General features: G+C 32.0%; 1 protein-coding gene across 1 annotated transcript in view; it reads right to left on the reverse strand.

The window, feature by feature from the left end:
- Positions 1-16,957, reverse strand: part of LOC141537276 (uncharacterized) — a 78,913-nt gene extending 61,956 nt beyond the window's left edge. The window contains exon 1 of the mRNA XM_074258184.1: positions 16,803-16,957. The gene's annotated coding sequence lies outside the window, so the exon portion shown is untranslated. The remainder of the gene's footprint in view (positions 1-16,802) is intronic.
- Positions 16,958-20,705: the final 3,748 nt, after the last annotated feature.

Genomic DNA, 20,705 nt, shown 5'->3' on the forward strand with positions numbered 1-20,705 from the left:
TAAAATATTTTTTAAAGTTTTGTTAGTTATGTTGCCATTTACAATTCAAGAGATAATTAACAAATGTAAAGAGAAATTTAATAATAACAATGAATAATGAGAGAAAAAACAAAGTTGTTAGTGACAAGATTTAAATCGGCGATGGTTAAGTTTGTCGTTAAAATAAATAGAGACAGGTGTGAAACAGCTAGAAAGACACGATAATAAACTGAACGACTTGATGACTAATTGCGCCTTACTCACCTACATCAGCTTAAATTACTCAATACATATACATACTCACTTACACTTGGTTTGCATGGAGATAATTACGTTCACTTATAATTATAATGATATTTAATAGCCGTACTTGAATCTCCAAAATAATTTTAACTAATTGAATTTAAATGGTAAAATTTTGTTGTTACGTAATTAAAATTATTTAACCAATAAATAGTCAAGTTTGTATACATAAGAGGGAATTAAAAATAAATGTCTCGTATTGATAAGATAAATAGATTTGTAATATGTAGTAGATAAATAAATGTCAAGAAAAGTATGTTATTTATAGAAAAATATAAATATATAAATATAAATAAAGATAATTCAAGTTTGTTATTCATCAAGTTGTTTGTTGTGTTGTTATTTTACAAGGGGGAAAACTTACTGATGATGATAAAATGTAGTGTAGCGTAGGATGGATTGCCGAATGGAATGGAAGGTGAGCAGGAGGAATATATATATATATATATATATATATATATATATATATATATATATATATATATATATATATATGTAGTCAAGTATGCCGGAACGTACAAAGAACCATTATTATAGGATAGGAGTATAGAGCGAGGGAGCACTTGGCCTCGACGAACCGCGAGGCAATTTTACGGACTACCGACATAATAGTGTGTGGATGTATGGATGTGTCGTATGTGAATGTGCGCCGCAGATAGCACAGTAACAGCGGATACTTTTCCTCGTAGAATGAACACGCACCGTTTGATTTTCTCCCTCATATCTCCCTGTTTGCCCGGTGGCAATCGTGTGTCCAACGGGTGATTTATTTCCGAAGCTCCTCTATTATCTCTACCGACTGTCTCCTCATCCTATCCCGACTATTGAGTTTACGCCAGAAGAATAATTATCCTACGCAACGATATAACCTTCCTAAGTGAAAGCCACTAAAGGTCAATTCGATTCTATAGTTACAGAATATATCGCTAATTATTTACTAATCATTTTTATTATGCGGCTTTAAGATTTTATTTCGACCAAAAATTTTTGGAAAATTAATTAAGCATTGTTCCGATTAATAAATATAATAAATTTATGTCAAAAAAAAAATTTACTTAAACGGAGAAAAATTTTTCAAAATGATTTTTTTCATTTAATTTAATTTTTTTTTAAACTCTTTATTGGAAAAATTATTTTAAGCAAAATTAAAGTTTTATTGAGTTATAAAAAAATTTTTTTTTTAAACCAGTGCATAGCAATGGATACGTCGAATAGTAGTGTGAGGTGATGGTTAGTGAAAGCGATAAGATAAATAAAATAATTTGGAGCGTGTGCGAGTACTCAAATAAAAGTAAAGAGGAATGTAGATAAATAAAACGAGTTATTTCTTGTTATATCTTCTCTAGAATAAGCTCGCGGTGGTTTTAATTTTTTATTCAAATGTGATGCTGCATTCTCATTCTCATTCCCGATTCTCGTTTGGTAGATCGCAGTAGGAGACACTAACACGCTCACTTCTATTTCCGTCGACTCTGCAAACTTATGCTCGCAGAGACGTGACTGGATTTACGTTTTATTAAATTTTGTTCGCTAGTTATGTATCTTTATAACTATAGTTTGGCTTTTGCCTTCATGAACACGACAATAAAAATAAAAAATCACAATAATAATAATAATAATAATAATAATAATGATGCCAGGTAAGAAGGAAGACAACTTTATGGATAATTTACTCAGCTGTCAGAGCGCAATTACCATGTATTACGTTAAATAAATAAATTAATGATTTACTGTAAAAATAAATAAAAAATTACAAATAATTAAAAGCAATTATAATAATTATTATTGCTCTGTTTAAAAAAAAACTAATTGCAATTTTTTTAATAATAAATTTTTTTTAAAATTGAACTTTTGATTCCTCATAAGACTATTTTTATTATTTGAATATTTATTATTGATATTGGGTGTCGGGTGTTAGGTGTCCCTTGATAAAATCGTGTGGATAAAAGTAAAAATATTCATATCCATATACATAAAAGTACACACATGGACGTATGGTTGTATAGATGTGTATGTATAGATAACGTGTCACGCAAAAACGTGTTTCCGGATCGATTCGGTAGAGTTACCCATAGCGTGCGTTTCGTGCTAGCCAACTCAGCTCAATTACTGTGTTTACCGACCACGCTACACTGTAATGCCAGCCCGTTATACTTTCGATCGTTGGTTCTTCGGTTTAGTAGTATAGACTGTGTCCGACTCACAAACTCAGAGCTCAGCTCGACCTCTACCTCATCGCAATCGAGAAAGTCGCATCAACGATCTCGACCCCTTTTTTCCTTCCCTTCTCTTATCCTGGCCCTTAATCTTCCTCTTTCCTTAACTTACATTTTATTTCCTTTTTCCCCGTTTTTCTATTTGTATTAATTGTCTTTACTTATGTTCAAGTAATTGATTATGGCAAGTTACTAATTTAAAATGATTTATTGTGATAATTTATCATTAAATTTGCTGAGTTTATTTTCACTGTTGATGAATTAATTTAGTTATTAAAGAATTTATTATTTTTTAACTTTTAATAAATATTTTTTAATTAATTAAACATAAATAAAATTCGTGTACTTTAGCCTCTAAAAAATAATCTCAAGGCTAGTTAGTTACTCAAATTTCCATTTACTCGGTATGTGCTAGTACTATTATATGTATATACAACAAAGTACAGATTGCTTGCTCATACCGTATCGTAATTTAATCTTATCATTATCATTATTTGCAATAAATAACGGGAAAAAAAAAAAAAAAAAAAAAAAAAAAAAAAAGACGAGTTTAGTTTTCACGCTGCAAAATTATACCAAGAGCCTCGTAAAAACAAAACCGTTACGTATATATGTATATGTGATTTGTACACAAACATTTGGCACATGGTTTGCAGGCGTGAGTACGTAAATATACTTGCGTTAGTACAAACTCGTCAAATAAACGAGACTCAACAGATCCGAATCCAATGTATGATTATATTAGTATCTCCATAGTTTATAACTAAATATATTATTATTATTATTATTATTATTATTATTTCGTAGGAAATATGGATGCTATATACATATATAAATAAATGTATGGACGCATAGTATACCGTATTAATAAGTATGTACATGCATACACAACATACGACATAATAACTGCATACATTACTCTCTCTTGAGTCAACATGCGTAAACATAACGCGTATGTACGTGCAAATGCACTTGACAGGAGCGTAATGTCGCTGATTATCTTCACTTTTAGTATGTACGTTGGATGTTGGATTGTAATTGGTGGCGATGCCAGTAGTGTCAGCAATAGACGATAGTTTAAATTTGTATTCGTATGTAGCTGAATGTTTTATTTAGTCACAGCTGTGTTGGTGAATCCTAAACGATAGAAGATAAAACGTAAAACCACACAGCCGGTGGTCTGTGTTTGTGAGAAGGGGAGTTCAGAATGAGAAACTGTAGGCGGTTAACTTGAGAATGGCGGAAACGATGCTGTAGTCATGAACATAGTTATAGAGAAGAACAACAAGATAAAGGAGAAAGAGAAGAAGAACAAGAAGAAGAACAAGAAGATGCCATGTTGAAAGGAAGGAAGACTTACGTGTCAGGGTTGAAACCGAAAAAAAAAAAAGACACTACATATAATATAATATAATATGCTATTACTGTTAAATCTTATACCTGAGTTTGGACTTTTATTTGTTGAATTTCTCTACTGGTTTGTTTAGTCTCTTTGACGAGACACAGATGACTAAATTCTTATTGTTAGCACTAAGTAATATACGTGACAAACTTTGTAAATTTTGGAGTCGTAAATCTTTAAAAATGACAGAGATAAAAAATTTAGAATTTAGTTTAATAATTTGTATAAATTATTACAAAAGAAATTTAAAACTTGAATGAGAAATAAATTATAAAATTACTCCAAATTATGGTTTTTTATGACAATTTATCTGTAAAAGCAAACAATTAATGACTAATTTGGTACTTTTGATTGATATCGCAGATATTTCCTGTTTATCAAGGCATTCTACGTGCTTAATTAATACTTTCTATCCTCTCTATTACATTTATTACAGCCAATAGAAAGGTTTTATCTTAATTGCTCCGTCAACTAATTTTAATGTTCTCCGCAAAGCAATTCAACAGCAATAAAAATAAAAATAGCAAAAAGTATCCGTCTTATTTAATTTATAGATATTTTTCGTGCAGTATTTTGTAATTTTTTTATAGCTGATAACCGATAACAATCACTCTACTTTTGGCTCTCATATTTTAATACAACTATAAAAAAAATCCATTACGAATTATTTTTAGAACAACAACGACAACTCATCATAAATATATTTGACTTATTACATCCACGAATTGATAAGATAACTCTTTTAGTAGAATGACATTTGTTAGTCAATAAAAACTTCCGTTATTATATTATACTGTGTTATGAGGTATCATGTGTACACAAAAGAGCTCAAAATCAAACGAAATTCAAATGCTAGAGTTTCTTTTGTCCATCATCCCCTATTTTTCTCTATCAAAGTTATTCTCCCCTCGTTTAATGTTAATATTTTTATACATGCATTTATGTACTCCGAAAAAAATAATTTAATTATTTTAAAATAAAAATTATTTTTAAAAACTTGATTGTCTTGATTTGAGTAAAAAAATTTTTATCTCGAATTATACTTGAACAATAGACAAGTATTATTAATTTAAGCGAAAAGTACAAAGGAAGAAGGTTTACAATTACACGCACACGTCAGCTGGAAACCACGTAAGAGCTTAACAAGTTTTAAATTAATCTCGGCTTACATTATGTCGATATTACTGCATACATATACTCTACACGTGATATATTATACACATATAATGCTAATACGTTAAGTATAATCTCGACGCACACATACACACATGGATATATGTAATAACAGCGCTTGCTTGATACGATATCGATGTCGTTTGGAGTAAAAATCTACGGTAAAAACCCGAGCATTTTCTTGTATGGATTCGCCGTCAGTGTAGGCCGATATGCTACTAGAGAATTTATAAAATTAAACTAAACTGACGTAATAGTTTTAGTTTTCTTCAGTAGAGTTACATTTTTATAAGAAATAATTTATTGGAAAATTTTTCAGAAGCAATTTATCAGTTCGTTAATTATTTTTTAATTATTAATAAATATTCATAAGATTATCTGCATTGAAAAAAAAAAACTTGGCTCAAGAAAATATTATTGTCTTCCTTAAAATTTTTTTGGAGCAAGAAATTTTTTTTTTCTGTCTGATGTTAAAAAATAATTTAATAAATTTTATCAAGGATTAAAATGACCAATTATTGTATTTTTAAATAAAAAAAAAAAAAAATGGTGTTTGGTTTAGAAACAACATTAAACCGAAATGTAAGCGAGCATGTAAAATGGATGTATGGATACAAGAGCGGGAATATTAGAGAACAATAGAAGATCGCGGGGCACAAAGACCCGATGGAACAAAGCCCATATGACACTTGATCATCTGGGAGGATGAATGTTAATGGCAGTAGTGAATCTTGGGTGTATACATACACATATACTGTACGTTCTGGAGTGTATGGATGTGCAATAACGCGTGCTTATAATACCAGAGACAATGTAACTCGTCAGCAAGACCGCACAATTAGTGTTGTGCAGTGTATGTGCAGTGATGTGTGTTATAGGAATAGAGCGAGCGAGATCTCGATTTCTCACCCCATCTCACATCTCCACGGATGATGACCAGTTTCAGAGCGATACCACCAACATATAACACATTTATCCCAGACTTTCTACCCATGGGGTGGCTCGTTTGCGATTGCGCTCCTCTATATCTGCTCTAGTACACACATATATATATATATATACATACATATGAATTTTAATCTAGCCTGCCGTCCCCAGATACCAAATATGTCTCTGTATGCACACCAGTACACACTGTATTTGCCTTCCTGGGTACATACGCTCTCAACTATACTCTGCCTCTGTTCTCCGCTTTCTGTATGTCTACCATAATAATAATGATCATAATAATAATAATAGCAGTAATGCATTCGGCAATTCATTCCCGTGTATGTTAATGCACGCAGAGACGCTCTTCATTCTAAATGTGTGAATCTGTGGATGTTTGAGCGTGTGAGTATTTCTAAGGGATCAGGGATGAGGATGTGTTGGCACGATATGTTGATGGCACGTCTGTAATTGTGCCTTTACATGTTATGTCGACTTGTGGATAGAGTTGGGAGTAACATAGGACATGCCGTCGAGAAATACATCAGTAATTGGAAACGTAGCTCGTTGGAGGGAGAAAAAAATATATAAAAATCAATAAATTTTTTTTAAACAATTTTTGATTTAAGAAAATTATTTTTAGCCAAATTTATAGATTAATTAATTATAAAAAATTCTAGATTGTAAATATTCTGAAAATCGAGCAAATATTGCAATTAAAGGTTGCATTAAAAAAAATTATAAACAATGTAAAGAATTAAAGCAATAAATAATGACATTTAAAAATTGAAAAAAAAATTTCTTTTGACCAAAACTAAAATTTTAACCTCATTTTCCGTCTCTTTTTCACTTTTACTTTTATGTATCATACAACTGATGGTATTAAGAGCGATAGTGAGTATAAGCAAAGACGGGAATGTGTGTGTGTGTGTGTGTGTGTGTGTGTGTGTGTGTGTGTGTGTGTGTGTGTGTGTGTGTGTGTGTGTGTGTGTGTGTGTGTGTGTGTGTGTGTGTGTGTGTGTGTGTGTGTGTGTGTGTGTGTGTGTGTGTGTGTGTGTGTGTGTGTGTGTGTGTGTGTGTGTGTGTGTGTGTGTGTGTGTGTGTGTGTGTGTGTGTGTGTGTGTGTGTGTGTGTGTGTGTGTGTGTGTGTGTGTGTGTGTGTGTGTGTGTGTGTGTGTGTGTGTGTGTGTGTGTGCAGGGAGAATCGCTGGCATGAAAAAGAAATAAAAGAAAAGAAAAGGAACAAGTATTAAATAACAAGTAAGAGGATAAGGACGAGACGATAAAAGGTTGTAATGCCAGCACCGGGAAGCAGGGAACTCTGAAAGCTGAGTGTCGAAGGACGAAGGGCTAGACGCAGTTACCAACACTTGCATTTTGATTTCCTCCAGGCTGGTTTGTGTGAGAGTGAAGGATATAATACATAATATGTGGATGTATTGGAAGAGGGGGAGAGTTCAGGCCCAAGCACGCACACTCGAACGTTTTAAACCGGCAGCCATTTTGCTGCGCTCGCTTCACTCTAGTAGACTTCTGCTGGGAAAATACTGGCCTTCTCTAGTATTTACAAATTTTCTCGGATTTTTACGGTAAATTATAAATGATTTAATGTTAGAAAAAAAATTTTGCAGCTTGAAAAATTTAAAAAGGAATTTTGCGACTGTTTTTTTTTTTTTTTTTTTTTTTTTAGAGGATTAAAATTGTTAACTGTTAATTCTTTACGCAGTGAGGACAATATCATCCCAGTTGTCTTCACATTAGCTCGATCAGCACAGCTGCAATGTGAGCATACAAGCCCGACAGACGTCGACTTTATTCGAATACTTTAAATCCCTTTACTTGTTTATCACTCTTTTTGCATTAGTGCTCCCTTTACTTTCTTTCGCTCGGAGATCTTTTGATGGAAAAAAGCTTTCAAAGACACGCATCGCTGTTTAATGGGATAATTTGTTATTTCAAAGACGGGAAAAATATAAATTATATTACATTCATTCCTTCAAAAAAGAAAAATTGAAATTTTATTAGTCTAAGACACGAAAATTGAGCTTGATGAATTTTATGTAAAAATTTGAGATCACTCGGGCACGTGATAGACCATCGACGCGAAAATAACTACGTTACAGCGCTGGTATGTGATGGAAGAGAGATATAGAGGGACGTATTTAGTTTTAGTTGATCGGGGAAAGACGGGCGATGGAGAATAGTGGATAGTCGATTGTGGACAGTCGATAGAAACGATGATGAAAAGAGCCACGTCATTTCCACAAATTTACTAGTCGGAAAAAAAAAAAAAAAAAAAAACCAGCAAACGATACATTAAATGGGATGAAAAGTATATCGTCATATGTTGAATCTTTTTTATCTTAAATTGTGTGTCATATAGTGGCAAGCTCCCATCAATCATTGGCTCAATCGATTAATGAATAAAATCGGGAATTAACTTTTGTGAAATTATTATGTTACTCGATATTTTTTTTGAGTAATAAAAACTGTTTACTGATGGGATTGATATTGATATTGCTGCTTTTAAATACTTTTATATTTTATTTGGTTAATTGTTAAAAAATTGACGCTCGAATAAAATAATTTGTTATTATTATTTTAGGCGAAATATTGGAGATATGAAAAAATAATAAGAAATCTTTTTTGTAGGAAATTAAATTTTCTATAAAAAAAGCAGAATATTGATTTATATAAAAAATAAAAAAAAAAAATTGCCATTATCTTTAATTAAGAAAATTATAGGATTTTCTTCAGTAGAATTTGTACTCGATCATACAGAAGCATTAGATATGTATAAACATAATAATAATAGTACAGCGGAAATGGCTGGCGCGCAAATGAACGGAAGCCTCTACTCGTCAATTCCGGATTTAACTGGCGATTAAATTTTATCCAGGGGCCGAAACAGCACACATGTGTGCCTATTATACAAACACACAAATTATTACAGCCATGTGTGTGTGTGTGTGTGTGTTTGTGTGTGTATAAATATATAGCATGTGGTTAAAGACAAGGATGGAAATATTCTCTCGCGGGCGTTCCTGTGAGCATATTACCGGCGTCATGTTTTATGTATATCGCAACGCACGTATTGACTTTCATGTGTGTGAGTGTGTGATATATAATATATAATGTATAATATACACACGTATGCACAGTGTGCATTGCACACATATATAGAGAGAGGAAGAGGAACCAAAGCCAAAGATCGATGCGATTAATGTGTAGTGTATGGACGAATGGGAATGGATGGATGGATCGTATCGAGGTTACATTTATGCGCGCCATCGCCTTTACTTTACCCGACTCAAATTTACCGTTCGTGACTGACGTTGTGATTGAGAAGCATCAGACTGGGTACAAGCATTGTTTTTTCCTTTTTTACACGTATAATAATATTAAATACATTAAATATTAAGGGTATTGTCTGTTCTGACTCACTTGTACTTAAAAAAAACATTAGATTTTTTTTTCAATATATCAAATAATAATAACTATTAATGTTTTTAAAGAAATAAGCTCATCCCGATATTACACTCATCAAGAGCTTTCATTTGAGTACCCACATGCATTTTTGATATATTTTTCATATATATATATATATATAATATATATAAATATATGAAAAATTAATGTGGGTACTCAAATGAAAGATATTGATGAGTAAAACATAGAGATGAGCTTATATCTTTAAAAATGTCAATAGTTCACAAGATACATAAAAAAGTCCAAAAAATATTTATTAAGAAGTAAAAAAAATAATTGGTTGAATAATTAAAAAATTAATAAATTACTCAAAATAAATAATTCCATCACCAGTTAATAAATTCTTCTATCGGTGAATCAGCAGAGATTGTAAACAAGTAAGATCAATAATTTTATTACAGCTGCAGTGCAATTTATTAAGGATCAAACGATAAAGATGGCGTCATTGCGGTGTAATCGAGAGTACATAATAACGTATACAATATCTATATATTTATATATGTATACCGACAGGATTGATTGGGAGTCAGATATTAATCAGAGCATTATCGTGATTACTTCCGGCATGTGTTAATTTTATCTCAGCTCTTTGTTTTGTTAAACAAGCTTAGCATGTATATCGTTACGTGTTATGTTGCTTTATTTATTTTTTTTTTTCTACTCTACACTACACCTTCCACCTTCTGTACCACCGGAGTTCTAGATAATTATTATCACGATAAAAAGAATAAAAACAACTCATTGTTGGAACAAGAGAGCTGAATAAAAATAAAAATAAAAAATAACTCCGCTGTAGTGCAGTCAAGAACAATGTTGCGAAACAATAAGAGGATACTTTTATTATTTCACGGTTTCAGCCCGACAGCCACCAAGTAGATTTAATGGAGGCAGATATAAATATATAAGATATTAAATATCTACAGAAAAACTAAACCTCCAGGACCGATAATCAACTGAACAGAGGGAGGGGAAGCCTCAAGATCTTGAGAGAGGTTGATTGGACGGCAGATGCTGGCACAATCGGCGACTAATAATTATTCAACCAGCTTTTGCAGACATACAACACATTTATATGTAATGATTTGGTGCAGTGCTGACTTTTCGATGATTAACAGTGTGCATGAGCACGCGATAATGTGCCTATCACGTTCGAGTATTATGATGATGATAATAATAATAATAATAATAATAATAATAATAATAATAATAATAATAATAATTGTACATAAACATGAAAATGCGCATAAGGGGTCATTCTTGTATAAGGCAGCAATATATGCGGCAAGAACCCTTGGTCTTGGAGAAATAAACGCTCTTATGGAACTCCGAAAGGAGGAATTTAAGAGCGTCATCAGGAACGCCGAGGAAAAACTACTCCTTGGCGAACTGATGGACAAGTCCATGCACAGCGTGTTCTTTAAACACGTGCGTGATCATGGCTTGTCCATCCAGCTGACGTTTTCCTTCTTAAAGTCAGCGGGCCTGATGTCCGAGACTGAAGGGTTCATATTTGCCTGCCAAGATGGTGTCATTAACACTCTTGAGTACCGTAGCAAGGTGCTCCAGGTGCAGCTTCCGGACACGTCCTGTAGGAGGTGTAGACAACATCCGGAGACGCTTATGCACCTTTTGTCGGCATGTCCAGTGCTGGCGAGAGGTGCATATATCCAGCGTCACAATGCTGCCCTGAGAGTACTGTACTACTATCTTCGTCATTGCTACGGTATTGACGTGACACCAGTGCTGCCTTATTTGCCAGGAGATATTCCCCAGGTTGTTGAGAATGACAGTTGCAAAATTTATTGGAACATGCCATTTGCAACAACCCGGCGGATAGATCACAACAAACCTGATATTGTGCTCTTCGACAAGGCCACTCGTGACATTTATGTCATTGAGTTCTCGGCCCCGGCTGAATACAACATCTCAGCCAAAGAAGAGCACAAAAGACAAATATATCAGGATCTCCTGTTTGAAATTGGCAAACTTTACCCAGGTTACCGTGTCAAGCTTGTCGTCCTGATTGTTGGCGTCCTAGGAGGGATGAAACAGTCTTTTGTATCCTCACTTGCCAAAGTTCCAGCTTGCTCATCAAAAGCTGAGTTCTTGGCAGTTAGGATGCAGAAGGCTGTTTTACTTGGTTCTCTCCGTCTCTTAAGGGAAATGACTTTGGCCTGCTGTGATCACTAACCGCCTTGTTGTGCGGAGTGGTCCAGCAGTAACGGATGGAGCTCAGGCTGGGCCCTCGGAGAATCGGACTCCGGGGATAACCCCCCTGAGCATTTAATAACAAAATAATAATAATAATAATAATAATAATAATAATAATAATAATAATAATAATAATAATAATAATAATTGTAGGTATAAAGAGGAAAAGTAGTGTAGTGTAGCCAATCAATAGGCTTAAAAATTCATGCAAATATTCTCATGATTACATTTACTTTAAATTATTTTTTCCGGTTTACGCAACGCTTTACACATATGTGAATAAGTTAATTCACGTCAATCAATCAATAACTTTGCCGAGGAGAATTGAAAGCCGTAATTCCCAGATTATTACTGAATTGCAAATTTCGATTATTCATTTTTTATTTGTTACGTAGGAAGAATTTAAATATTCATAGTTGGAGAAGGTAATTAATTATTTTTCTTTACTCCTGGGAAAATTATACATTTTTTTAATTTTTAAAAAATTAGAATTTAAATTTTGACAAAAAAGTTAAAATTTTATTATTTAAATAAAAAAAATTTTCAAACTGAATTTTAATTCTATCTTTTTGCAAATTTGCTTTTTATTAATTAAAAATAAAATTTTAGTCAAAAAAATGAATTTTTAAAAAGTTAAAATAAAAATTTTCATCAAAAAATTTTGGAGTAGAAAAAAATTTTTTATTCCAAAGATCGTGTGAAATTTTGAATGACCGTTTCACACAAAAATTTACAATGTAAAAAATAGTGAAGGGATTGAAAAAAGTGACGCATACCCGGCATTAAAAAAACATGAGACGTGTGTAGACACGCGTACCGATTAGGAGTCAACACTACTCTGCTAATATATACATTTACATTTACATTTACAATCCCAAGTACAACTCTTACATTCATATACTGTATTCGTATTTACTTTTTACACATGTAACATATACGTATATAGTATGTGTATATATGTCTCTGCAGACTAGATATAGAAGCTTTTACATTAGACACAACTCCAGAGCACTGATGTTGACAGTTACTGGGCTGGTTGTTCGAGCGTTAATTAATTTCCTTCGTGACTAGAGTGACACTCGGGGAATTTAAGAATCGAGTTCACACTTGTTTAGCCACTGATCTATGAATTCGTTTCATGTATTTATTTATTTATTTATTCATCTATTCATTTCATTATTTTATTAACTCAGCGTCGATACTGAGACCGATTTATGATAACGATAACAAATCAATATTATACATTATTGTTCACGCGCGATGTTTTTTTTTTGCTCAGTTAAATATAAATATGAGTTTAACTTTATAGTTACAAGCGTCAGTAAATAAATTATTGGAAAAATTCAGCAGCGCGTGACGAATGACCGACCGGAACGACTAAATCGTTGTTTGCTTCAAATGATCCGGCTCGAAATGCCGCAAATGTTTGCTGCGTCAGCCAAGTTAGGGTTATTATCAATCCCCCTTACTTCTCATCCATTATTTTTATATGTGTAGTTATATATATACACTCTTACGTCGATATTTTTATGATATTATTCCGACATTATTAAAGATTTCAGTTTCTCTTGTCTTAAAAAAAATTTCTGCTTTTTCTTGCTATAAATTGATTTTTTAATATTTGAAAATAAATTTATAAAAAAAAAAAAGCTGAAATTTTTGACAATTATTATTAAATTTTTATTCAAAAATTAAATTTTGCAACAAAAATTGTATTTTCAATTATTGAAAGATTATTTTGCAAAAAATTGGAGCTAAAATTAAAAAATAAATAATTAAAAAAAAAATTTTAATTTTGAATTCAATCAACGAATTATTTACTTAACTTTGATTGCATAAATTCATTAAAAAATTTTAATTTTAGTATGTTCGTGAGCTTTATCGCAATTACTTGGTCCGTAGATATGCTTTTAATACTTAACATAGTTTTGAATAGTTTATTTATTTACTCAGTAAGTTACTGACAAACTATTTTATTTATTTAGAGTTCCAAACACGACTGTACCCAGCATCCAGTTGTAAGATAATTAAATCAACTGGCATTAGAATTTATCGGTGTGTGTTTAACGCTCAGCGATGAATATTATATTGAATTTATTATTCATAAGCACTTGGAGTATAAAAATATAAATATATGATAATAAAATATGTGAGCATTGATGCGAGAAACAACATTGGTTTTCTGGCACTGACTGGACATTCTTCACACATTGCTGAAAATATTTGTCAAGAAAAGTTGCTTTTATATACTATGTATGTGTGAGTGGTTTATCGTGTCCCCTCACCAACTGTAACGCATAACTCTGTCTATAAGTCTCTGTAAATAATGTGAAACACGCAGTCTTCTCTACACACATATTCACATATATTTATAAATATATACTTTTACGTACTCACATATGAGTCCGTTCAAGACACACAAGAACAAAACAAAGTAATATAGTACTAATTTATTCATGTGTATAAATTTTCTTATAGCACGTTGCTTCTATGAGCACACAGATTAGTATTTATTATTTATTCACGATCGATTATTTTTTTTTTAACATAATTATTCCAATTTAAACTTTTTATTTTTATGAGAATTATAATTGTTTTTTATCAATAAGTAATTATGCAAAATTTTACTTTAAAAATTTATTTTAAAAATTAAAAAAATTTTTTTTATCCAATATTTAAAATTAAAAATATTTATTTAACTATTAATTCTCAAATAAGGAAATAAAAAATTTTAAATCATTTATTTTTAAGATAAAAAATTTTTAAAATGCCAAAAATGTGTCTAAAAATCTCCAGAATAATAAATAAATGTTTTACAAGCTTCCGTAGGAAATCGGTTAGCCGCGATTAACTCCTTAGAGTTTATGTGTGTAACTCTAAAAGCAAAGTTAGTTATCCAATTAGCGCGTGCGCGGCGACGATTACCTGCAAGTCTTCATATTCAGACTGCAGAATAACCCTAACACGTACTCTTTTAAATTCAAATAAGAGGATAAACTTTTCATTCCTCTGAATTCATATACAGTCGAATCGCGTTATGAGTCCGGCTTGTTTTCTTTGTTTTTGAACCAGACTCGCGTTAATAAGAGAGAGACACAAGGAGGGCTCATAACGCGACTCGACTGTATATATATTTATTGAACATTCTACGAACATATATATGCATATGTATTCGCTAGTACGAGTATGAAAAAACAGAAAAAAAAAAATAAAAAAATAAAAAGCGAATACATGCGAGAGAGCGAACGGTAAATCAGAGGGAAAGTAACTATAACCGAATGCCGGCTCCCTACAGAGCGATGCATCATTTTATTATGTCAAGTATACTATGTAGGTATAGTGTATTTCAGCTGAATATATTTATCATCAAGGTACGTACATGTGTATTTATCTGTACGTACATTTATAAATGTGTAGATGGAGGAATAACCGCAAAATCGTAATTACAAACGTTATTCCGTCTATATATGCTATCTGCATTTTGTATCAATATATCTACGTGAGTAGAAAATCAACACACATATCCAGCAAAAATCAAATAACAAATCACCAATTATTGATTTACCGAGCTTCGATATTACTCGTTAAAAAGTAACGGGTTAAATGAGCGTTAATTAAAAATATTTCATACTTTTCTTGTTAATCATTTTTACCAAGGTAAAATTATATTTATTTATAGAATTATATGAAAAATCATGGAGGATATGGCGTGAGATACTACCGCATTTATAGTCAAACTTTTTTTTTGGCAATTTTAATCGATAGTTATGAATATTACTGAGATTTATGAAAATAAATACGTACTGGGAATATTTATTCAACAGAGTGTAAAATTCCCTTTAAAATTAGTACAGCCCGTGTTTTATTTTATGTTTACATATCAAATACAGATCTCTCGTTAGTAAACCTCCCAAATCCGTTTTAATAAAATTTTTACACTCAAAAAACTGCAGAGTAAAAATATTATTTTAATAATTATGCATTAAAAGTTTAGTAAAAATTTTTTAAAATAGTCAGACCGTTTACTAATGAGCGGGTTTGTTTCAGATTAATTAAATATATGAAAATTAATCTCATATTCATTTTAAAGAGGTAAATTCTTAAAAAATGACTACTCAAGATTCATATTAATTATAATTAAAAGATATTAAATTCCCAATTAAAAATGAAATGAAAAAAAAAAATGAAGTAATAAAAAAATTATTATAAATTTTGGTGACTAGCAAACAGCTCGGCTTAGATTTTTACTAGAATATTCACTTTGTGCTTTGTAAAATACAGATATATATGTAGATGTATGAGAGTCAAAACTCAAAGAGAACGAGGACGCCGTTGAGGTTCCCTACCACGTTAAGCCTCAAGTGAAAAGCCCTTTAAAAATTCTATGCACCTCCTGTACACACACACACACACACACACACACACACACACACACACACACACACACACACACACACACACACACACACACACACACACACACACACACACACACACACACACACACACACACACACACACACGCGGTGCTTTCGCGCACGCGCAACTAAGTATACATCGTTTTAAGAGACAAAGCTTTATTATATATCGTATACTATATAATATATAATGTACTATATACCCAGCATTCGCTCTCAACTTACATGTATAGCATTATTAATACACACTTTATTTAAAGGATGTAGATGTACGTGTTAACAGAAATAATATCGCCACCGCAAACACGATAACCAGCCTCTAGATTCAAGTGACCGCTCTTCTCCATTTTTTATTGCAAAGCATAACAATAGTTCATAAGCGCTCCAAAAATTAAAAAATTTTTTTTGCAATATTAAACTTGACAAAAATTTTTTTTAATTCTTTGACTTTAAAAAAATAAAAAAAAAAAAAAAACAAATTCTTCCCTCAATTTGATCAAAAATTTTTTTCCTTCAATTATTAATAAATAAATAAAATTTATCATTATTATCGTTGAATTTTTAATCCAAAAATGAATAAATAAATGCAATGACATTTTACGTCTTAGTACAGCTTGCGATGGTGTCAATTACACAAGTTACCCACAAAAATAATAATAACAACAATATTAAAGCATCACTTACCATTGTGAGGACCGTGTCGAAGAAAGAGTCTTTGAAGACCGGCTGCAATGCACCTGCTCCATTTCTCTTCTATATGGCTGGGACTCACCTCCAATACAATATTATTATGATGATTATTATTATTATATTTAGCACTATTGACTGGCAAGACCTTTAATCCCTGGTAATCCACAAATCACTTTCAACCGGGAGTGCACTTGTTCTGCAAATTAAAATAACAACTTATATTATTCACCACACACTCACTGGTAATCAATACAGCAATTAGTTATAATTTATCATTAATAATTGATCATCATACTCGTAATAATAATCCATCAATGCTTTATTATTGTTATGATTATTAATAACAACAACTATTTAGGTATTTCGATTAACACACACCCTTTTTTCACCAACAGCGGGTGCGTCCGCTGCCTTCACTCCGCGTATCTCCCGAAATAAATCCATCTCTTTTCCTCTTTCAGTTCGCGCAACTTACTCGTCACACCCGGCGCACAGAGAAAGAGACGTTTGCACACAAGCGCGGTAGCTGTGCTAAAACATCCATCTATTCATATTCGTATTATATTATTGCTTTTTATTTACTGCTGCGATAATAATACAACTATTTCATTTTTCACCCCAATTTACAAAAAAAAAAAAAAAAAAAAAAAAAAAGTTTTTTAAATTTTTTATGCTTGTGTTTTCAATTCATGACTCTCAATATATATATGTATAAAATAAGAGACCGGTATTTCCTTCACGTCATCTCCTTCATACTTGCTAAAGAACACATAGACACATACACACTTAGTTTTATAAACGAAGAAGTAGAGTGAGTTGAGTTTGTATCTTTCAACTCACTCACTCACCCTCTTGTTTATATTCTTGATGTGTTTATCTCCGTTCCTCAGAAGAAAAGAGAAGAAAAGGAAGAGGATGGCCACACAGCCACTATACTACTTTTTATATTATCCCCTTATACTCGGACGGATCTTAGTGCTTTTAACAGCACAGAAATGGATAATAATAAGAGTAACAGTAATAATGAATTACTTCTTTGCTTCAGAACTGAAGAATACTGACATCAATACTAGAAATCATTTTGAACGCACCCACTCGGTAAAAAGTTCCTTAAATTAAATTTATCTGGACCAAAATCAAGGAATTAAATTTTTGAAAAATTTTTAAATCTTCAAAAGGGTCTGTGATAATGATAATGAAGAGGATGCTGGCAAAAATAAATGCACCTCCCGCGTCACAAAGCACTTGGTACAACACATGGGTCGGACTCGGGTTAAAGTCGCTGGGAATCGTGAACATTCGAGTAGCCTCGGATTCAGGGCCGTCGAGCCGGCAGTCTGCTGGGTGGAGTTTTTGTAAATTTTGAAAAGAAATTTAAACTTTTGATTTGTTGTGTAATTTTATAACTGAGTTGGTAAAAAATTAATTTTTTAAAGATTCAAGATTGCGAGAAGAAAAGATTTGAATTTCGAAAAAGGTCGGAAAGTAAACTGGGAAGGAGATTAAAATGCAAAGTTTGTTTATCTGAAGATCTTTAATTCACGGGGTCTTTTTATTAAGCCTGTCTGTTTTCTGTTTCTCTACTAAGACGGCTTAAATCTATTGTCCATCCGAGTTTTTTTACGGATGAATTAAATATTGCTTTATTTTAAGCGGAATTAGTGCAGCTAGAGTTAATATTATAAGTTGCTTCTTATTATAACGCTTGAGGGTCCTCTCAAGGGTGTTCTCAATAATTTAACGTATGTACTTGTATCCACAAGTGACTCTTCAATCACAGCTAATTTAAACGTTCTTTCTACTATTTTCAGAGTTTTTGGAGTACTAACTGATTCGTGGAAGAATTAATTTACTTTGTATCAACAGAAGGCAGAATAAGCATTCAAAAATTTTTTAAATTGCTTCGGTTCGTTATTTGTAACAGACTATTCATGTTTTGTTTCAATATGATCTTTTGGAAATGATGAAAGAAAATGCTAAGGGTTTTAAAGTGTTGATAAAAAACATTATAAAAAATTAGTTTTATTATAAAAAAAAAATAAATATCAAGCAAAAAAAATCCTTAAACTAAAATAAAAATAGTAAACAAAGTAAAAAATATCTTTCTTGGGATTCTAAAACTAACAAAGACTTTTTCTACTTAAATCTTTTTTGTTTTATCATTCATTGAGTCATATACTTTTAGTCTTTATTTAATAATTTTATTCGACTGATTAGGATTGGAGCTAAAAAAAGTGTTTTTTATGTATACGCAATACATATGTACATTATATAAACGCCACAGGCGTATTTGGGCGCCTTTATTGCACCGCCGAGGTCGCGTGTTCACAAAGTAACCGCTTGGCCACCCACGCACCGCCTCATTGGCCGAATGCGTGCGAGAGACGATTTATACCTTGGGCTCTCGTTAAGAGCCTCAGATTAGAGATTTAAAAGTTGATACCATACACCATACACCATACACCATACACCACACACCACTTGAAGCTAAGCCTTTGTCAAGTCAAGAGTCGCTGTTAACTCTGTCCTCAAACATAAATTTCAGCGCATTATCATTTAATTTTCATTGCAGACAATGTTGATTGATATTTAACGTCCTCGCTCTTCAGTCTTCTTCCTCTCGCTCGCATATTGCTTTTTTACTGATGCACTTGATACAGCGAAAAAATGAAATCTGAATAAAAATAAAAATAAAGCCTCTCTCGCGTTTATTTTCAACATACACACATTTAATATGAGAATATATATATATACATGTGTGTATAGAGATAGTGTTTATAAGTGAATTGACGAGCATAAGGGAAAAAGATGAATGAGAAGAGCACAAAAGCCCTGGTGGGGATAAAACAGAATCGATTCTCGTGAATATGGAAATTAAATCGAGGTTGGAATTGCCAGAACTATGCTATGGATTTTGTGGAATAAAGAACGAGTCACATTTTAAAAGTGTTTATTTTTGTGATACTTTTTTTTATTTGGTATCACTTTATGTATCTCTTCTCTTCTCTTCAATTCTGTCCTCCTCCCTTCTTCTTCATCTTTTTCTCACTCTCGTTATACTGCTATAGTGTGGAATAATGATGACACTCTAAAAGCTTGTTTTAACTCGGTTTAAATCTCTGGCACTGCAGAACATTCTATATACCACTAACTCGTAGTTTTACGATCCGTAAATTGATTTCACGTGGTCTGTCTCCCCTCGGATACAATATACAACACCGAGCTAAGACGTCAATGATGACGGGTGTAATCTATATGCCCACGACGTCACGACGTGGGAGATAAATTATATTATGTGGTAATGAGAGTTTATCGATTTTACATCTGGTGAAGTTAAATTACAGTTTTCCTTATGTTTAATAAATTTTCAATTATTAAAAAAATTTAATTTTCTACTTTTTAGATTGTTTTTAAAACTAAAAATTATTTTTGAGTAATTTTTTATTATACTCTCGATAATAAAGACACGAATCACTTATCAGCGAAGCAAAATGGTAAATATGAGATTCAATTATGGAAAAAAGTATTATATTATTATTATTATTATTATTATTATTATTATTATTATCCCCTTGAAGCCGAACATGAAATGGGAGACCTTTGAAGTAAAGATATTACACATCTTTTTGGTTCCATAATCCCAAAAAGACGTCCAATAAAAATAAAAATAAAAATAAATATATTGATAATATTTATACGCCTGTATGATATCAGAGAGGCGATATTACAAACTGAACAGGCACTCAACTCGACTCAACTCGGTATCCAAGGTACTCTGGAAATTTGATATTATCGATCAGACATGAACGCACCGGAAAAACAAAACGCCGGATGGGAAAAAACCCGTCAGCCATTTTGACACAACATTATATAAATATATATATATCTATATAATAT

This window comes from Cotesia typhae, unplaced genomic scaffold (genome assembly GCF_013202065.1).
Source record: "Cotesia typhae breed Kobodo isofemale line unplaced genomic scaffold, CoteBio_Ctyphae contig_123, whole genome shotgun sequence".
NCBI lineage: Eukaryota > Metazoa > Arthropoda > Insecta > Hymenoptera > Braconidae > Cotesia > Cotesia typhae.